The sequence below is a fragment of the Danio rerio genome, chromosome 14, assembly GCF_052040795.2.
Source record: "Danio rerio strain M-AB ecotype USA chromosome 14, GRCz13ab, whole genome shotgun sequence".
NCBI classification, from domain to species: domain Eukaryota; kingdom Metazoa; phylum Chordata; class Actinopteri; order Cypriniformes; family Danionidae; genus Danio; species Danio rerio.
The window spans coordinates 21,389,209-21,410,678 of record NC_141034.1 but is presented as its reverse complement, the minus strand read 5'-3'; the positions used below and the strand labels follow the sequence as shown (position 1 = coordinate 21,410,678).

At 33.9% G+C, this 21,470-nt stretch overlaps 1 long non-coding RNA gene across 14 annotated transcripts in view; it reads right to left on the bottom strand.

The window, feature by feature from the left end:
- Nucleotides 1-5,183: 5,183 nt before the first annotated feature.
- LOC141377633 (uncharacterized) overlaps nucleotides 5,184-21,470 on the bottom strand; it is a 31,445-nt gene continuing 15,158 nt past the window's right edge. For 6 of the 14 annotated variants that reach the window (XR_015507371.1, XR_015507370.1, XR_015507368.1 and 3 more), the window contains 3 exons: nucleotides 21,320-21,377; nucleotides 5,896-5,957; nucleotides 5,184-5,787 (listed from right to left, as the gene is read on the bottom strand). This is a non-coding gene — a long non-coding RNA (uncharacterized LOC141377633). Of the gene's footprint in view, nucleotides 5,788-5,817; nucleotides 5,958-21,280; nucleotides 21,378-21,470 lie in introns of those variants that run through there. The other 8 variants (XR_015507364.1, XR_015507362.1, XR_015507366.1 and 5 more) reach the window with 2 other exon arrangements.

The window sequence follows — 21,470 nt, the reverse complement described above, 5'->3', positions numbered from 1 at the left end:
ATTCGCATGGGTTTTCTCCGGGTGCTCCAGTTTCCCTCACAGTCCAAAGACAGTTGGTTCATGTGAATTCGGTAGGCTAAATTGTCTGTAGTGTATGAGTGTGTGTGTGTGTGTGTGTGTGTGGATGTTTCCCAGAGATGGGTTGTGGCATAAGGGCATCCTCTGCGTAAAAACATGCTGAATAAGTTGGTGGTTCATTCTGCTGTGGCGACCCTGGATTAATACATTTACATTTACATTTAGTCATTTAGCCGACACTTTTATCCAAAGCGACTTACAAATGAGGACAAGGAAGCAATTTACACAACTATAAGAGCAACAATGAATAAGTGCTACAGGCAAGTTTCAGGTCTGTAAAGTCTAAGAAGGAAAGCATTAGTAATTTTATTTTCTTTTCTTTTTTTTTTTTTTTTTTTTGAGTACAGTTAGTGGTATATCCAGAGAGGCAATTGCAGATTAGGAAGTGGAGACTAAATAGTTGAGTTTTTAGTCGTTTCTTGAAAAAAGCGAGTGATTCTGCCGTTCTGATGGAGTTAGGGAGTTCATTCCACCAAAGGGGCAGATTGAGCGTGAGTGTTCGGGAAAGTGATTTCTTCCCTCTTTGGGATGGAATTCACAGAACGCAAGTTTCTGGAGGGCACATAGATCTGCAGAAGTGAGAGCAGATAAGGAGCAAGGCCAGAAGTCGCTTTGTAGGCAAACATCAGAGCTTTGAATTTGATGCGAGTAGCAACTGGCAGCCAGTGCAAACGGATGAGCAGTGGAGTGACATGTGCTCTTTTAGGTTCATTAAAGACCACTCGTGCTGCTGCATTCTGGAGCAGCTGAAGAGGCTTGATAGAGTTAGCTGGAAGCCCCATTAGTAGAGAGTTGCAGTAATCCAGTCAAGACAGAACAAGAGCTTGAACAAGGAGTTGAGCTGCATGTTCAGATAAGAAGGGTCGGATCTTTCTGATGTTATAGAGTGCGAATCTGCACGATCGAGCAGTTCTAGATATGTGGTCAGAGAAGTTTAGTTGGTCATCAATCGTTACTCCAAGACTTTTCACCATTTTGGATGCAGTAATGGTTGCCCCATCCATCTGGATTGAAAAGTTATGGTGTAGAGTCGGGTTGGCAGAAACTACAAGCATTTCCGTTTTTGCGAGGTTCAGCTGAAGATGATGATCTTTTATCCAGTGTGAAATGTCCGACAGGCAGGCTGAGATGCGAGCTGGAACCGAGGGATCATCAGGATGAAAAGAGAGGTATAGCTTGGTATCATCAGCATAGCAGTGGTAGGAAAATCCATGTTTCTGGATGACTGGTCCTAGAGATGTCGTGTAGATGGAGAAGAGAAGTGGCCCAAGAACAGAGCCTTGAGGTACCCCAGTGTTTAGATGCTTTAGGTTGGACACCTTTCCCCTCCAAGACACCCTGAATGACCTGTCAGAGAGGTAAGATCGGAACCATTGTATAACAGTGCCCGCAACGCCCAGTGACTCAAGCGTAGATAGCAGGATCTGGTGGTTTACAGTGTCAAAAGCAGCTGACAAATCCAGCAAGATGAGGACTGATGATTTTGAGTCTGCTTTAGCCAGTCTAAGATCCTCCACGATCGAGAACAGGGCAGTCTCAGTTGAGTGGCCTTTCTTAAAGCTGGATTGCTTGTTGTCCATGAGGTTGTTTTGAGTAAGAAAGCCCAGGACTTGATTGAACACTACTTTCTCCAGAATCGTTGCCATGAATGGAAGGAGGGATACCGGTCTGTAGTTTTCAAGTAGCGTATGGTTCAGGTTGGGTTTCTTTAGCAGTGGGGTTACCCTAGCCTGCTTAAATGAAGTGGGGAATAACCCAGAGTCAAGAGATGTGTTAAAATAATAAAGGGACTAAGCCGAAAAGAAAATGAATGAATATTTTTGCCTTACATTATTTTTGAATAATTCGTTGTTTTTGTGCACATTTGGGTATTGTAAATACAGTCACATATTTTTGTTTTTTTACTTTGGTTGTCTTTTGCTCTTATTCACTATTTAAAAAAAAAAAAAAAAAAAAAAAAAAAAAACTTTAATTGCACATAAATGTCAAACCCTATTCCCTAGTGAACATCAGGTGTTTGTAACACGTGGATGTGCTCTTTCATGCGCCAATTTTCCTTCTGCATTCACACAAAACAGCAATCCAGCAAATTAAAGTTAATTTAACAACTTCTCTTTCCGGAAAATTCCTTGAATGACTTTACGGGTGTTTCCAAAAAGGGCCTGTTCACACAGACCTTTCCGGAAAATTGCTGGTAATTTTCCAGAGAGTTCTGAATGTTTGAAAGGGACTAATGTAGATTTGCTAACTAAACAAAATGAATAACATATAATAATAATAAAACAATTCATATGACCGGTGGCTGTTGTCATACAGGTTTCCCTTCTTTGACAACTCTTACTGAATAACAATAACTCCCAGTCGCTTTGATGCTGAAATTGCTGTCAGCTCAGCTCATATTAAGTGAATATTAAAGTTCCCAAAATACTTGTACTCTACAGACATTTGGTGCCACACAAATATACAAGTGTGCGCGCACACACATACACACAAACACTGCGCCTCCAAATTATACCCTCAGCGTTTTGAGCTGTTGTGCTCTTTTCATTTATTCTCATTTGGTCGGCAACATTCCTTCAGCTTCCTCTGTGGCTAAAAGCAGCACTTTGAACTATTTTTCTCCTCATTTTCTTTTCCTCCATGTGCTCTTTTAAATGTTTCAAATGCTGACCTCATTTTTTTTCCTCTCTAAAGCCTCAGATCTGTATTCCTTTTCTTCCAGGAGGGACTGATGGCATTACTGGCTTTAGGATATGTGATTTTGACCTCATTCTAGGCTTATAGGGTTATCTCTTTTGCGTTTTTTTTTTTTTTTTTTTTTTTTTAGATTGAATGATGTACTGTAGTGTAACACATATCACGTCTTCTGTAATTAAAACTGATTTGCATTGGGTATAATTCATTTAACACGGTTAAACGATCTGCACCCTCGAGCAGAGTATTTCTCGTTAGGTTGCCAGGGGTTAATTACTTTACCGATGAGGAGCACGGGGGACATATTGAATTACTTCCTTCATTATCTGTTATATTAAGATTGGGATCAAGTTTGAATTAAAACTGGAAAGAACTGAAATGATATTATCGCAGGAAGTCAAATTGATTTTGGTTTCATCATCGGCTCAGTCCTATTATAGCTCTCATTCTGCAAAACAAATGTTCGCAATACTGTAAATTAGTTATTATATTGCATATGTGTGTTCTCCCTTATTACACTTGAGGTAAGACCTATTTATTCTAAATTAGACCATTTGTGTTAATTGCAGCTGTGTTTAAAAGAAATGAGCATAATAAATTACTTCTTTAGTTATTGAAAATCTAATTTGGTCGCAATCATTGATGCATTAACTTAACTAACAGTGATCTATGCATTTATAATCATGTTATACTAATATTAATTAATTAATTTTCCTTTTGACTTAGTTCCTTTATTAATCAGGGGTTGCCACAAGGGAATGAACCGACAACTTGCTGAAACCCAACACTGGGAAACACCTATACACTCTCACAGTCACACAGATATATACATATTTCACACCAATTTAGCTTATCTAATTCACCTACAGTGTAGTGCATGTCTTTGGACATGTGGGGGAAATTGGAACACCCGGAAAAAACCCTCGCGAACACGGGGACAGCATGCAAACTCCACACAATAAAACCATCTGACCCAGCCAGGGCTCGAACCAGCAACTTTCTTGCTGTGAGGCGATCGTGCTACCCATTAAACCACCGTGATGCCCCAAAAGTAATATTGTAATCTTTAATATATAGCTGTAACATATAGTGATTTTTATATATATATATATATATATATATATATATATATATATATATATATATATATATATATATATATATATATATATATATATATATATATATATATATATATATTACACACACACACACACACACACACACACACACACACACATACAGGCATACATGATTTATGAGGTCAATGTGACTTTTTGGTGGTTTACGGGGACATACCTTTGCCAACATCCTACGAACATAAAACTTGTGCCAAAAATTTTTATTTGAGCTACAAAAGGCAAACAACGCTTAAAAACAGCAATTTTAGTTTCACAACACACTCAAATTAACTATGTGACATTTCACAGGCTTATGGGGACAGACAAAATCATGGTTTACAAGGTCTGTTTACATGTTACACACAAACCTAGCCCCTTCATGGTTTAAAAGGACTGATTAACACATTTTACATATCACACTATTCTGCTATTGCAGTAAGGGTGACAACAGAACAGACTCTGGCTTTCCTCAGCTAGACACCTGCTAAACCCATCTCAGTTGCTAAGGTTCTGCCTGTCACTTCTTAAATGACAAAATACTATTTTGCTTATAATACACTTTTGATTTAACAATTCTGTAGGCTTATTGTGTTGTATCAGTTAAACAATCTGTTTAATGTACTGTTGAACAATAACCTGAAAAAGACAGCATTTTAACATTAAAGTATGAAGAGTTAATTGTTTAAGGGCCTTTGCTCTTATTTTATAGGACAGTAGATATTTTGAAAGGCAACTTCAGATAAAAAAAGAACATAATTGGCAAAGAACCTTCAACCATGAACAACCAGAAGCACAACTGTACGATAACATATTCATTATTTTATTCTTTTACTTGGCCAGAACACAAATGTTCCCCTCTGTGTGGAGTTTGCATGTTCTCTGTGTTGGAGTGGGTTTCCTCCGGGTGCTCCGGTTTCCCCCACAGTCCAAAGACAAGCGGTACAGGGGATTGAATACACTAAATTGTCCGTAGTGTGTGTGTATGAGTGTGTATGGATGTTTTCCAGTGATGGGTTGCAGCTGGAAGAACAACCGCAACGTAAAACATATTCTGGATAAGTTGGTGGTTCATTTCACTGTGGAAACCCCTGATAAATAAAGGGGTTAAGCCGAAAAGAAAATGAATGAATGAATGATTACAGCTTATAAACAAACTAATGGTATTTTAAAATTTAATTAAGTCGTTCAACAGATTATTCTTTTTCAAATTTAAATATTTATACTAGAACACAACATGGTAGTGCACTAGAATACTGTCAAATACAAAACATTGCCACTCAATGACAGAAATAAAAAAATAAACTTTTTTTATTTTACTTTTGAAGTCCAGGAAAACAGCAGGGGAACTAAACATGTATATACATTTTATTATGAAATGCATCAACTATTATCGCTCTGACAAGAACAAAAAATAGATGGATAAAAATAGATAAAAAGATAGATAAAAAGAAAAAAAGATAAAACTAGACATAAAAGTTTGATTCCACAAATTGAATGATACATACAGAATGATATGAACACAAAACAGATTAAAAACTAAATTTCGTAATGTGACAGTAATATAATGTGTTATAATGTGACTAATTAATATCATACACATTTTCACTTTTTTGTCACAGTGACAATATTTGACCATTTTCAAACATGTAAATAAAAAACAAAAAACATGTCTTTTTGCTACTCAACACTGTTGTAAATGTTTAGTCTGAGGGACTGCATTTGTGGGTTATGTATTTTTGTGTGATGGGTATTGCCCAGGCTCATGAAGCAGACGTGGACCTGGACTGTGGAGCAGTACCAGACTGTGGAGTAGTGGCAGACATGGGTTGAGAAGCAGAGGCAAACTGTAGAGCAATGTAGAGACTACCCTAGAGTGATGATGGACTGTGAAGCACTGGCATGGAACAGAAGTGGGTTTGAAAATGGTTAAATATTGTCACTCTGTGACAAGGAAAAAAAATGAAAATGTGTATAATAATAATCAGTCTTTTGAACTCATTACAGCCTTCACGTCTGCTTTTGTCCATGGTCTTCTCATGTAGGTTGTTCTGCCAGTGCTAGAGCCTGAAAGCAAACAAGATGATTAACTGTTAGCATCACTGACTTTTAATAGATCATATCAACTGTTCATCAATATCGTTTAAAAGTCTCTTTCTTGGAAAAAAGGTTAATCCTTAGGTGTGCACTTACACCATGGTTATACATCACACAACTACATGATTTAACAGCAACATATGCGAGTATAACTTTCAGTAGCTGCTTTGAATCATTGTGGACTATTGAAAGTGATATGACCTTTCCATGTAAAGACTTTTCTTAATTTTAAAAAAAGGCAATCAATAATTTCATAATATTCCCTATTATATTTTTCCACTGGAGAAAGTCTTCCGTTTTTTAGTTTAGCTGAATAATAAAAAGGTAAAAACTGCAAAGGTCAATATTATGAGCACAAAAAATAAAATAAAAATATATAAAATTATAAAAATTAAAATTTATTTTTTGATTTTTTTGTCAGCCAGATATCGCAGAGCCCTATTTAAAAATGGCCAGATACAAAAGAGAAAGTGATAAATGGAAGACATTGACGAGAAATGTAGCATAGGAAAAAGCATTTGTGCATTTGCGCTACAAGCACTGCGATAGAAAGTCTGAACGTGTATTGAGTGCTGCTGGAAACATTGCGACTCCAACTAGGTCTGCTTAATCCAGACAATGTGTCAGCATGTTAGCTTTTCTGTCAAATAATTTACCAAAAACAGTGGAGAGTTAGTAGCCTACGCTGTTTTTTCCTCAACATCTCATTTATATTGTTATCAATAGGCTAATATTTTTTGTTCTTCTTTTTATTATTATCATTATTATTATTAGTTACTATTTATATTATCACTGATACTGAAAAGTGTTATTTAGGCTATTTGTGAAGTTCTTAAAAATGTAACATTTAATTATTATACAGGAGGGGGGAACCAGTGAATATTGTCCTCACCACTTAAAAAAATGTGTAAATAAAAACAAAAAAAAAAAAAACTAAAAATAAAGGATAAAAGGAAAAGCATGCTCTTCATCATTTTTCATAATCTGATTTGTACATGCTGCTGTGTGTGTGCACTTAGGCTAGACGAGCAGAGTACACACATCTAAAGTTATCTTACTGTGAGCGTTTTAATGGTCAAATAGGTGTCAAAATGCTGTGTTCAGTGATCATTTATAAGAAGCTTAAAGCACAGTTTGTTTCATATTTTTATTCTATTGTACATATTTCCCTTTGCTCATTTACAGGGAGGAAAATAACTGCATATATACAGTTGAAATCCGAATTATTAGCCCTCCTGAATTATTAGCAACCATTTTCCACCAATTTCTGTTTAATGGAAAGAAGATTTTTTTTCAACCCATTTCTAAACATAATAGTTTTAATAACTAATTTTTTATAACTGATTTCATTCATCTTTGTTATGATGACAGCACATACTTTACTATATATTTTTCAAAGTACAAGCATTCAGATTAAAGTACAATTCAAAGGCTTAATTAGGATAATTGGGCAAGTCATTAATATTGACCTTAAAATAGGTTTCAAAATATTTAAACCTGCTTTTATTCTAGCCAAAATAAAACAAATAAGACTTCCTCCAGAAGAAAAAAAATATTATAGAAAATACTGTAAAAAAAATCCTGAATTTGTTAAACATCCTTTTGGAAATATTTATTAAAAAAATATAAATAAAAAATTCACAGGAGCGCTAATAATTTTGACTTCAGCTGAAAAATCGTTTTGAATAATCTTGTTTGCAATTATGACAAAAATAATCGTGATTATGATTTTTCCCATAATAGAGCAGCCCTTACTGTATGTGTAATGTAGCCTACAGTAGATTATGTGATGTGATCAATTAAAAAATACATTTTCTTTTTTCTTAGTAATAAACATGCTTTTACACTATACTGTATGCTTTAGAAAAGATACAATAGATGGTGAGAAGTATAGCCCCAGGCTGCAAAAATTAAACAAATATAAGAATGAAGTTGTTTAGCCTTTATAGCGCCCTATTAAATTGTGTTGGGGTAAAAAGAATGTTTACATTTCTTTGACTATCATGGCGATGTTATTACCTCAAATCTTAAACGTGCGCACATTGCAAGAAATGAAAATCGCGTCACAGCACACACTACAAAATATTAAGGTTATCGAGTCAATGAAACACATCACCTGATTGCAGTATAACTTGCTTTATCAATAATTATTATTATTTATTATAGGCCAGGTTACAAATATTTGAAAATCTGTCACTACATGCCAAACACTCAAAATAGGTTCCCTTTTGCATAGCTATTAGTGGCAGTTATGAATTAAATAAATGGGCATATCGGCACGTAAGGTGAGTCGCCTATTATTTATCGTCTGTTTATTTTTCTCTGTTCATTTCTTTCACATGCATGCAGAGTGAACAGTCTGTGCTGTTTCTGCTTGTTTAATAGAGCGCCTCCTCTTATAGCCGGCCTATTTCGGTATAAAGGACAAAAAAAAATTTTTTTTATATACTGTATGCTATTCTATCCCCTATATTAAACACAGCAAATGTATAATTAAATATTAGAAACATAAATATTTTAAGTTTCTAAAAGCACATTTTAATGTTTAAGCATTGTTTATTGGCCGTCGGCGTCGATGATGTGCACCTCTCAAAAAATGTAACTACAAGTCGCAACGACACAGAGCGCAAGGTCGTGATTTGTTTGATGGTCGTGATTGGTCGGCTTGGCAGCGCTGACAAGTCTGGGGGCGGGACCAAGAGCCGTGCGAGTGGTGCGAGCCCAATAGAGCGATTGTTTACACGTGTGGAGTCCCATGAAGGAGCTCTGGATAGAAAGTTTTGTTTTGTGTTTATCTCATAGTTAAAGTTGTTCCACGTCCGCCGGTTCCAGCCTCAAAATGAGCGAGTTTGAGTCACTTGCATGTTCAGGAAGCGTTTAGAAAAAACAAAACAACAGCGAAGAAACTCAACACAGAGGAACATTAACACCTCACTGCCAACTAGCGTTTTGAAAGTGTTAATGCAGACCAACAGAGACATTGCGCAGAAGTAAAATAAACAGCTACGCGGGTTGCATGTGCCGTGGGTTACGCCGATCATAACGCAGAAGTATAAACCAGGCTCTATAAACTTTAATTTCATAAGTGCATACAATATAATATTAATAATAATAAGACAATTAGCATGTTTATCAGGGTAGACGACATGCAGTGAGTGGATAAATCCATATGTGCAATATGTACATTTAAATCTCTCCATTTTGCTGTAATGGCTGTGCTGTGTTTGACTGGCAATAGCTTTTAGATTATAACCCGCGACCCACTTATTAATATGCAGCCTTTTTTGATTACATGGGGCCAGTTGCACCAGCAGTGTGTAAGTTAAAATGAAGCCTAGTTGTGACTTAAAGGGACACTAATTTACAATGTACGCACTACTAAATATTTCTGTGTTGCAGCATTTCACTCAGTTTAAACCTAACGCTGTGTTCCAACTAAAAATTTACCGCAGCCTCCCCCCATGTATAATGGTAGAAAAGAGATGACGGTGAGATTAGTTTACATCGAGGAGCTTGCGATGATCTCCCTCTATTCACAGCCTTATTTTCTTCCTAAATCTCGCATTTCTTTCGGTTTGTGAATGAAGAGTTTAATTTTGTTTCAAGAAATGTTTTGTGTTAACATACATTTCTTTATGACTGGGTTTTTTCTCCCTGCTATTTTTTCTTTAACGTGTAGAATATTTAAAAAATCAAGTTTTATGTTTTGATAACTTTGTGTAATTTGTGTGCATTCACAGCAAATTTTCAAAGAACAGTTATATGTAGATGCATTAGTTGCAGAATTCTAAATCAGTTTAACGATTGAAACACTTTTTATTTGATATTAGGTGATTTAATGCAACTATGTATGGCTTTACGGAGAGCTTATGACCTTACTAACTACGGTTTGCCTTAAGAGCATGTGGTGCAACCGAAGTAAAAACAACTTTAGTTATAAACATGCCAGTAGTTATTATTATTATTATTATTATTACTACTACTTCTATTATTATTAGGCAATTTTCTGAAGCAACCCCTGTAACCAATTTAGTGCTTTTGGGTTGTTGTTGTTGTTTTCGGTTAAAGCGCAATGCCCCATTAACACCTCAGACAGGCTGCTTCATTAATAGCCAAACATTTTGTTTGAGATGAGGGCAGGGGTATATCTTGAGTATATTTCACAAGCAAGGTTGACACAAAATCCCCGGTTATATACCTTTTACCTATAGGCCAACTTCTGGTAATGTAGGCTTATATAGGCTGTTTCTATTCACAGCAACTTATGGACTGAACTACGTGTTAATTAAAATTTCTATATTAGGCTCGTAGCAATTGATATTGGGAGTCATGGAATATTGTTTGCATTTATTTTGCATATTGTTTGCAATATCCTACTTTAATAATAATAATAATAATTAATATTATATTAAAAAGTTTTTTCTATTTCTAAATAAATAGCCTACTGTAAATTAGGCCTACAACCATTAATGATTTATATATGAAATTAGAAATGAAATTCTTAATAATATTTGTAAAGGAAACAAATATAGGTCTTATATGTGCCGTTATATATATTTCAATTAATATGGAATATAAGTGCATGTTTTCACCAAAACTATGATAGATTTTTTTTTTAAATGTGTGATTGTGTAAAACAATATACTTTGCAAATAAAATAATGTTTTTTTTTTTTCTCTCTCTCTAAAGAAATTGTTACCACCTCGTTTAGAGCATCATTATGGGCATTTTACGTTATAACTAATGTGGGTCAAACAATAGATCTGTGACAGAGAAACTACAGGTTTTGGGACACACTCGTCACTACATCGTTCTTTTCCCAAACGACACATTGTACTATGATATTTCTGCCGCGAGTTACGTTGTTGTTTGGGAAACCCAGCCCTGGTGCAGAGCCAGAGGAAGAAGCGTGCTGCGCTTGTGGAGCAGATAAGAAGCAAGAGAAACTTCTAGACCAGGGGAGAGTTTCCCAAACAACGACATATATCTGAATGAAGGGGTAATCTACTGTATTTTAGCCTAATTATTATTTCTAATGTTTACACACTGTGAAATAGGCTAATCCAATCTTAAAAAAACACACACACTAAATCATTTTTTGTGAATTGTTTTTATTCCAAGCTAAATAACATTTTAGAAAATGTTGCATATCAAGCTGTTGGTATCTCCTCGCGGTTGAAATTGGCTGTTATGCGAAAAAAAACAAAAACAAATATTAGCTCGCAGGCTAGTTGCTTTTTAGATTTAATTTAAGCCTATATTCAGCTGACAGCGCACACTCAGCCGCGATACAGAGAGAAAAAGTAAATAATAGATTCTTTAATGTAAACGACTAAGAAAAACTTTGGCTATATACTCGGGAGAGGACGTAATGAGATCTAGACTGGCTGTAAAATATATACACCAATAGTAATAGTTAATCAACGCATTTTATTTAAAAAAAATCTACTCATTTTAATATTGCGATTTTTACATTTTTTAGAGAATGTCTGTTTTCATTAACTTTTCTGTCATTTATTTCAAATTTGTCATTATTTTATTAATTTGATGATGTTAATATTTTACATAGGCTATTTTATATACACATCTAAAATCATTCAAATTAAGGTTGTGACGATGAGGAAATTTCCCCACCGGTTAATCGACATGTGACAACACCGGTAATACCGGTATCATAGTGGGGGTCGGGGTTTCCTCTTTTCTTTCTGCTTTTAAATAGCTTATAAATGCATATAATACTTTCACTTTCAGTTTTGCGGGAATTGCCAATTCGGCGTAAATTGTTTGAATGGACGAATGTGATGAATGTTAGAATGTTTTTAAAACGAATAAGAAAATAAAATAGCAAGATAAGTAATTAAATTGCACAAAGTTTAAATAAGATTAAACGAATGAACAAGAAACAAATATAAAAGAAAAGCTTTCCAAAATTACATTACAAAAATGACAGGTTGACACAGTCTTTAAAAAAAAACAAAAAATAAAACATTGTAAATTGGCATTTATTAACAGTGAGGTTTACTTGTTCTTTGCGAGGAATCCTGGCCAATATGTTGACCATCTCTGGCTTAAGATGGAATCTTGTGGGGCTTACTATGTTCCCCATCGTGCTGAACACACCCTCAGATGAGCAGCTTGTTGCACGTAAAGATACTTTTTGGTTACATTTGCTAACAGGGGGAACATGTTTGGTTGTCTTTTGTTGTCCTACCTGACTTCAATAGAGTGGAGGAACTATGACGTCAATTTGTATGCAAAAACCCGGAAGCGAGTTAGCATTTTAGCACTTCCGGTTCCCTCGTCCCAAAGTCAATGGGTTTTTTGAATGGGGTTTCAGTAAAATCGCTCAAATAAGGTCCGTGGCTAACACCAACTCAATATACTTTCACGTTTTGTTCTACGACATAAAACACATCAGTTACAGCACACTCTTCAACTTTTAAATCGATTATGCTTCTTTAAAAAGACGGTTGCTATCAAGTTGCTAAATGAGACTACAGGCTGCGTCGGGGGCATTATACGTCATCGAGCTGATCTGGTCTGGAGCGCAGCTCGCTTGGGCGTTTGGATTAGTCTGTGATTTAAGTATTTTCAGAATAGTATTTTATAGTTTGTTGTATTATTCTAATTGAGAATTCAGATTGTGTGTAGATAATTCCTTCACATGTAAAGGCTGTCGAGACAGATTCATTTGTTGATCATTCATTTTAATTAAACGATAATATGAAGATACTGCTCAGTTTCTTTCCTGCTCTCAGTAATGCAAACGTGTGAATAAATGTGTAAAAATACATGCATGTTAACTGTCATTTTAACGTGATCAAGTGATTTCTCGTCTTTTTTTCTTCATCAACACATTTAACTCTGTCATAACTGCAATATTTACACTCCTCCATAAAACGTATAGCAGATGTGACTGTATTGGGCTGTTTTTCGCTGTACTTCGTGACACAAAAGGAATATTGAATCTTATTCTGTGTCCATGATGATGAAACCTGCAGGCATTTGATAGACTTGTTCCTCCTCACGCCGTCGTCTGTTAAGGTAAGCGGGCTGTGTGCACGCGAGCGATACACTTATTTAAATATGTCTCATAATAATACTATATAGGCACATTTATACACATTTTTTTAACTTTTAGAACAACCGCAAAGCAAAACATGTATTTCCCACGTAAAAACGATCCAAAAGGCACAAAGGTCTATGTGTGTTTGCGTATTTATTAGTTTATAATATATAGCGTGGATTACAATATAATATACTGAGAGATTAACTCTTTGTCATGGACGTTATTTCTAAAAATAAGCTTGATAAGTCGTCTGTAGTAGGGTGGGGCTGACGTCACTGACGAGCGCCCCGAGGGCGCTGTAGTCCGTTTATAGCCTTATGTTAGCTTTTTAAGTCTTGCGTTTGCATTTAAGATCCAAAAGTGCTCAATGTTATATTTTCGTGTGACAATTATCCGGCTGAACAAAACGTGTAAGTGTAATGAACAGTGTTTGAACACAGAGCGTATTATTCGCAATCTTCGAAAACCCTATGGGAAAATCCTATAGGGATTTCCACGAGGGAACCAGTTTTATGCTAGCAGCCGATTAGCCTACAAAGTGACGTCATAGTTCCTAGTTCCTCCACTCTATTTCTTAATGTATTATTTAGCCTATTGCATTATATATTAATAGCTTAGTCCTTATGAACAATCCGTTTATAAAATAGCCTTATTAACGAATTTATAGGCTAGTGAAGAATAAACCGAATATGAAATATGATCCTTGCATAATGATCACAACTAAACAAGCTAGCACTCATTTTATATATAAACTTTAAATAAAAAAGAAAGAAATGTTAAGAAATTAAACATTGTGTAAAAAATCTAAAGACAGGCTAAATAAAAGTAATTTTATTTAACAGGCTAAAAAAATAATCAACATGTAAATGTATAAATATTTCGATAAGTATTGTTATGGAATATTTATAACTATATGATCTTGCTTTTTTGGTTATATCAATACAAGCTTTGAGCTCTCTTACAAGCACAGTTGACAGGCGCAGGTGTCTTATGTCACTGTCAGTGGCGGATTACACACAGCATACCCTGGCAAGATGTTTTATTTGTTGCCGATTGGCGTGTTGTTCCTTTTTTAAAACACCTTTTGTTTTTAAAATCCCTCAAGGTAATGTTGTCTATCGAGTTATATAGTCTCCCTCGGAGATATTGTAGTTCAGTAACATGCTTCGCAGCATATAACCGTGAAGCTTAAATAGGCTGAGCATATTTTTATTAATTTTAAGACACATTAATACAAACTAGCCACCGTTTGATTTTTTTTCGTTTACGTATATTTTTATCAATCGAAAAATGCAATGAATAGTTTAATTTGGTTTTCATTTTATTAGAATTAATATAATTAATAGGCTACACAACTCCTATTGGCTCGAATTGCGTTTTGACAGATAAGGCGTGACTTTCTGGCTCAAAGATATTTGTGCCTGTTAATTTCAGCGCTGTATTTTGAAAGATTTCGCAAAGGCTTCAGCTGTTCTACCTGTCAGCTGGTACCAGCCTCAGTTTTGCGACTTGACCTGTGTGGCGTTTCGATGTCTGAATGATAGCGAGAGAGAGATGAGATCAGACCTCAGATTCGATGTGTTGCCGCACTTCACAGTTACTTTATAGCAATTTTTAATATTGGCTCACCTAAATTAACTTTTCATTTATTAAAAGCCGAAATATTTCCAGACAGATGAAGCAACTTTCGGTTTTTAAAGACAGCGGCCTCAGTGATAAAAGACGCGCGCACACAGGTTACATTCTTGTAGGCATATTCATCTTTTATTTTTTTACATGAAATGCATAAAGTGCAAAAAAGAAGAGCTGAACTTCGGAAAAAGTGCTCACTTCAGTTGCCGTGATGATTGCTTTGTTTCTCTGCAGTTGGCTTGTCGATGGCGCGGCATTGCTACATCATTCTTGTTTTAATAAAAATAAGATATTTATTATTAAACACTGTGAGATGATGGTCGCGTGATTTTTAAAATGAGAGTATGCCTTGCATATTTATTCTCACGTGATAAATGAAATATGACGCATTACTATGTTCAGATTTTAATTATAAAGCATGCTCTGGCCTTAAGTAAATTATTACGAATTCTATTTTCCATTTAATTAAAATAAATATTTAATAAAAAAATAAATAAATAAAACGAATACTTAGAAAAAACAAATGTGAGGACGGTGTCACGGTAAAAACGTGATGTCACCGGTGTTGCGTCTTAAAACCGGTATCACCGTCAACACCGTCTATCGTGGCAAGCCTAATTTGCTTTTTTAACTTGTGAGAGAAAAGCGAATTTTACCTGTCAGTGGCTGCACATTGCTCCTAAATAGCATAAAGCATTTCTTTCTTTTGTAACATTCTTTTTTTTTTTTTTTTACTTTAACCCATTAAAAGAAAAAGTGTCATAATAAATACAATTATTATTAAAAATGCAATTAAGTTTTGTCTGTCGCATAGTTAACTATGTGATGTGGGTAAATGGTGTTTCAATGCTGCAAGTCCTATATTTCAAACCTGCGGGAAGCACTGTAATTGATCGTTTTTTTTTCCCAATAAGGTGGTGTAATAAATACATTACAATTTTTAATTAAAAGTTATTCACATTAAATAATAATAATAAAAAACATTGGTTTAAAGAATGTTAAAAACGCAGGATTATGTTTTAAATAACTCCAAATCGAGGCATTCATTTTAGGCCTCTACAAACTACAAAACGTCAATGCAAATTAATGCAATACTATATGTAAAAACAAACTATTATATACTATAGTGGCCTATAAAAAATGGTCAATATTGCCTTATTTCTCGTCTCGCTCAGCACATGTGCATTGAATCGCAAGTGACAGATACAGAGGAAATTAATAAAAATAATATAGGCTAGATTTAAAATAATATAGCCCACCTAGCAGTTTTCTTTAAAATTATAATAGGCCTGTATATAAAAATGGACTGAAAATTCTTGTAGGCCTTTTGTGATGTTCAGTTATAAAAATGCTTATCTGTACATTTGTAAAACTGTCCTGTTTAGGCTATACTGCTTCTGCTTTTGAAAAGGAAAAAAATAGTCTGGGCTATACTTTGAATTAATCAAAAACAGTTATAGGTTCAGTTTGAAATTTAACTTGATAAACAGTTAATAATGGCACCTGATGTTCAAAGAAACATCAATGGGGCGTCGATTAGGGATGTTCGGTTCTGGGTTTTTTGGATGAGACTCTTAACTCCTAATTTTGGAGTCGGTGGAATACATATGCATTCACTTAAAATAGTGCAAGGATTAAATATGCTGTCTCATATCGCACTTTACACAATGCTACTACGTCAATTCCAACATTGTGTTGTTCTCTGGTCAGATAAAACCAGCAGTAAATCATTTCCAGCCAAAATAAAATAGTTATCAACCTAAACTTTTTTACAGCATATTTTAATTGTCTAGTTTAACTAGTTTAGTTTAACTTAGAAAATTACAATGCAATCTTGGAGACATAAAGTTAAAACATAATTTTAATATCAAAATGTTTAATGGAAAGATGAGTGGCAGTTCATTAACAAATAATCCCAACTGAGCCCAAACAATGTTAAAAACTATATAGAATAGTCTAATTATTTAGTATAGTCTAAGTATCTAAATACTTTACAGAGAGAATAAAATAATCTGTGGTTGTTCATTTCTTTGTTTATTGATCGGTTGAAGTGTCAAAAAATAAAGTAGCTAGCTTCTTCATTTGATTTAATGACCAATTAAATATTAAACCACATACATGAAATATTTAACTTAAATAATTCATTCATAAACAAACCTAAAATAATAAATAAAAGCAGTGTGACAGAGCAGTATATGCTTTAAGGCACAGTCTCTCTTATAAATGTGGTTTTCTTTAAAGTGTACTTTTAAATAGCTCATTAGTTTACTCTTAAATATTACTGTTTGTTTGTGCAATTTGTTAATTATTGTAATTTAATAAAGGTGTGTTAATGAGACGGCGGAAGAAAAGGAGTGACTCAGACCTAGTTTTTGAACATTTTACCTTGACTATATTTTGTGGAAAATCCTCTTTTGGAAGTTTTTGCGTTCCCTCGCAGATGTTTTGCGTTCTCGCAAAACTGTTTTTCCACAAACACTTCCTGTTCACTTCATACATGTCAACCCTCCTGTTTTACCAGGATTCTCCCAACCCTTCCGTTTTTGCTGTGATTCTCCCATATTTCTCTTTCTTTCCATTAAAGCTGTGGGTCGATCATCGCTCTTCATATGCAACCTGTGAATTAGCGAATGCATGTATACGGATGTGCTAGGTATGATAAACTGATCCCAGATCAGCTTCTATACACACCATTTAAAGCGACACCTCTGTTATCAAACAAGTGATGAGCAGCAAATGAATCTCTCATTTTCTTTTATTTCATATCAGAGGTGTCAATTTAAGAATGCACAGATCTATAATGAAAGTATTCCATTACTTAAGTAACTGTTTGTGCTCATTTAAGAGAAAATGAGTTGTGTTTAAAATAAAACACACAGGACGAACATGTTTACATATTGTTAAGTATATTTGTCTGTTTAAACACAGATCTGAATCCTGCACTTTAGCTCCTCTTTAAATGGCATGTACAGAAGTTGATCTGGGATCAGTTTATCATTCCCTGATTCAGAGGTTGCATATGAAGGGCGATGATCAACCCACAGCTTTTAATGGAAAGAAAGTAAATGCAGACATTTTTATATTTGTTTCAGAATGCTTTCAAAAATAAAAATATATGAGAAATATGGGAAAATACTTAACAATAGTATGATAGAGGGATAGAATGGTAAAATACAGGAGGGCTGACAGGTATGAAGTGAACAGGAAGTGTGGATAACGCAAAACATCTTTGTGAGGGAACAAAAACTTAAAAATATATATATATATATATATATATTCCTATCACTGTTTTTTTTTCTACCATCCTTTTTTTTTCTCCCACTCAGTTTTTTTTTCTTCCACCCAATTTTTTTCTTCACCATCACGTCCCTTCCGAGTCTCCGTACTAATGCCTTAAAATGTAACTTAATAAATTTTTTTTAATGACATTTGATTGTAACATTTAACTTTTTCCTAACACTGATTTTGGTTGGTTAAGGTTTTGTGAAGCGTGATTCAGTAATGCTGATTTTACTATATTTATTTACCGGTTATAGAATAGTCTAACCGTGGATTAGCTTGCATGTATGGGCATAGTTTGACGTCTTTACCTAAAACTTTAAACCTTTATAGGCCTATTATAGGCCCATATAAGGATAATAAAATTTGATATAAAGCACTCGTTTGGCAATGAACCATGATCTGTCTGCGTTGATAAATGGTATAAAATCAATAATAGCAAAACTGCATATCATTATTACTATAAAAAAGTATATTACTGCCTTGAGTCAGTAACTTAGGCAGTAATGCAAAGTAATAATTAATGTGAATAAATAGCCTAAATGAAAGGAACAAGAGGGACCAAAATTAGTCATGGGATTAAAATGCCTCCTCAGTTATGATATCCTGGCGCCGGGCCTGCTACCTTCGCAAGTATATTATAAACATACGGGAAGTAGGGCTATGCAATTAATCGAAAATTCGATTTTGATTATGGCTTCAAACGAATATGAAAATCATTAATCGAGATAAAACGATTGTTGCATCATATATCGTCCTCTTTTCAGTTGTACACATTTGTTGCTCTGCAAAGCTCAGTTTCACGTGAATATTACTAAAAGCATGCATTGTAATTTTGCAGCACGGCATGTGCATCATTCATTGATGTACATTCGAATCATTCATGTTTTAAAAGCATGAATGAGACCGCATGGTTTGTGTATGCGGCACACACATATTCGCACACTGTGTGCTCAGAGCAAAGCACACACATCTAAAGTTATCTTAATGTGAGCATTTTAATGGTCAAATAGGTATCAAAACGCGATGTTCAGTGATTATTCATATTAACTCTCATTTAAGTAATAAACAAACTAGTTGAGAATCAAAAGACATGTGAAAGAGAAACCATAAATCAGAACCGTACTGCTCTTAAAGTGAAAGTGCGTGATATTCCTGCTGCCGACTGTTTTTACCATTAATCAAACAACAAAAGAAGACAATCCCTCACTGTTCTTGTCTGAAGGACTTTAGTAGCTATAATCAAAGTTTTTTTTTTTTTACAGTGAAGATGCTTAAAGCACAGTTTGTTTCATATTTTTATTCTATTGTACATATTTCCCTTTCCTTTGCAGGGAGGAAAATAAATGAATACAGTTGAAATCTAAATTATTAGCCCTACTTTCCCCCCCAATTTCTGATTAATGGAAAGAAGATTTTTTTTTAACCCATTTCTAAACATAATAGTTTTAATAACTAATTTTTTATAACTGATTTCATTCATCTTTGTTATGATGACAGCACATATTTTACTAGATATTTTTCAAAATACAAGCATTCAGATTAAAGTACGATTCAAAGGCTTAATTAGGATAATTGGGCAAGTCATTGTATACCAGTAATTTCTTCTGCTGACCATCAAAAACTATTTTGCTTAAGGGAGCTATTAATATTGACCATAAAATAGATTTCAAAATATTTAAACCTGCTTTTATTTTAGCTGAAATAAAACAAATAAGACTTCCTCCAAAGGAAAAAATATTATAGGAAATACTGTGAAAAATTCCTGAATCTGTTAAACATCATTTGGGAAATATTTATAAAAAATAATAATAATAATTTCACAGGAGCCCTAATAATTTTGACTTGAACTGATAATCATTTTGAATAATTGTGATTAAAATAATGACCAAAAAAATCGTGATTATGATTTTTCCCATAATAGAGCAGCCCTAGCGGGAAGCACTGTAATTGATAAAAAAATAAGGTGTGTATTAAGGACATTTCAGTATTTATTAAGTGTTGTTCACAATAAATAATAATCATATTAATAAAAACACTGATTTAAAAAGTATTTTGTGACACCTACATCTATCATTACAAACACAGGTTTGTTTTAAAATAATAACTCTGTACCAAAGCGTTTATTTTAGGCCTGTATAAACTATAAAACATCTCTGCAAATTAATGCAATGCAATATAAAAAACAAAATTCAATATTTTGTCAATATTGCCTTGTCTCTCAGCGCACAGGCACACGCACTGAACTTCAAGTAACAGACAGAAAAAATTATTTAAAATAATGTAGCACACCTTGCAGCTTTCTTTAAAATTATGATAGGCCTGTATATAAAAATAGCGCCAGACCGTTTCTCAGTATTTCGCTGGTAATGTTTTTAAATAAATAATTAGGCCTACTTAAATATTAATTTGCTATTAATGTACAGTAATTGAGACAAAATAACATAATAGTAAAATATAAATATAATAAAAGTAAAATAAGAGTAATAATAAGAAAAAAATAAGATTTTTAATAGGTAAAAATAAGAGTAAAATATAATCAACAAAATGTAAATTAAAACTGTGAATTAATAGGTAAATAAAAAGCTTATTTATTGACCATCTTAGTCTTATCACTTTAAAATAACAAACACTGTTTATCTCTCTACGACGCAATAGTTTTTATTCATAACAATTTGCTTTTGTATGTTATTATTAGCAGTATTAATTATTATATCCATATTTATATTTGTTTTATTAAAAAAAAAGCTTAGATTTGCCCACCTGCAGGTTTTAGACCATATGCGGGCAACATGTTTTTTAGGATATAACTCAGGTTTATGACAACACTTAGTTATTATTGTTCATTTATTCATTTGCTGAAAATTAGAACTGCATTTAGAAATAGTTTTGAAACAAATACTTGCGCTTAACAAACGCAACTAATTATTATTATTAGGCTAACTGATGTCTGTGCGTAATGATTTTCCTATCCACCAAGAGCGAAAGTGAAAGTAGATCATTTATCTCTCATTCTCGCGCGGTAGATGCTCTGTTTAACAGTTTTCTGTTAAAAATAACTGTTAACTGTTTGCTTGTGAAATGCTCAGTTTTTCCACTTAAACTTACTTTACGTCATGTAAATAGCAAATGCGCTTATGGCACGATGCAAGGCTATTAAAGGGAATGGGAGATGAGACTCTGATTGGTTTATTCTCAAAATACACCTATAACTCATTAAGAAAATAAACTCAACCCTTTAGATCATGCTTAAAATTTGCTTAAAATAAAAAAGGCCTAAAATGCACATTATTTTTAAAGTAATTTTAGTTACTTAGTTTCTTCCTGCATTGTTATTGACAGAAATTCTTACCATCACCACCATCACTGTCTGGCTTCCTGGATTTCTGTCAAGATTCACCTGTTATTTCCTGAAGGGAGAAAGTGAGAGAGACATTATTATTCACTTATTTAAATTATTTTATTATTTTAATTATTATTAGTTTATTTTCTTAATAAATTAA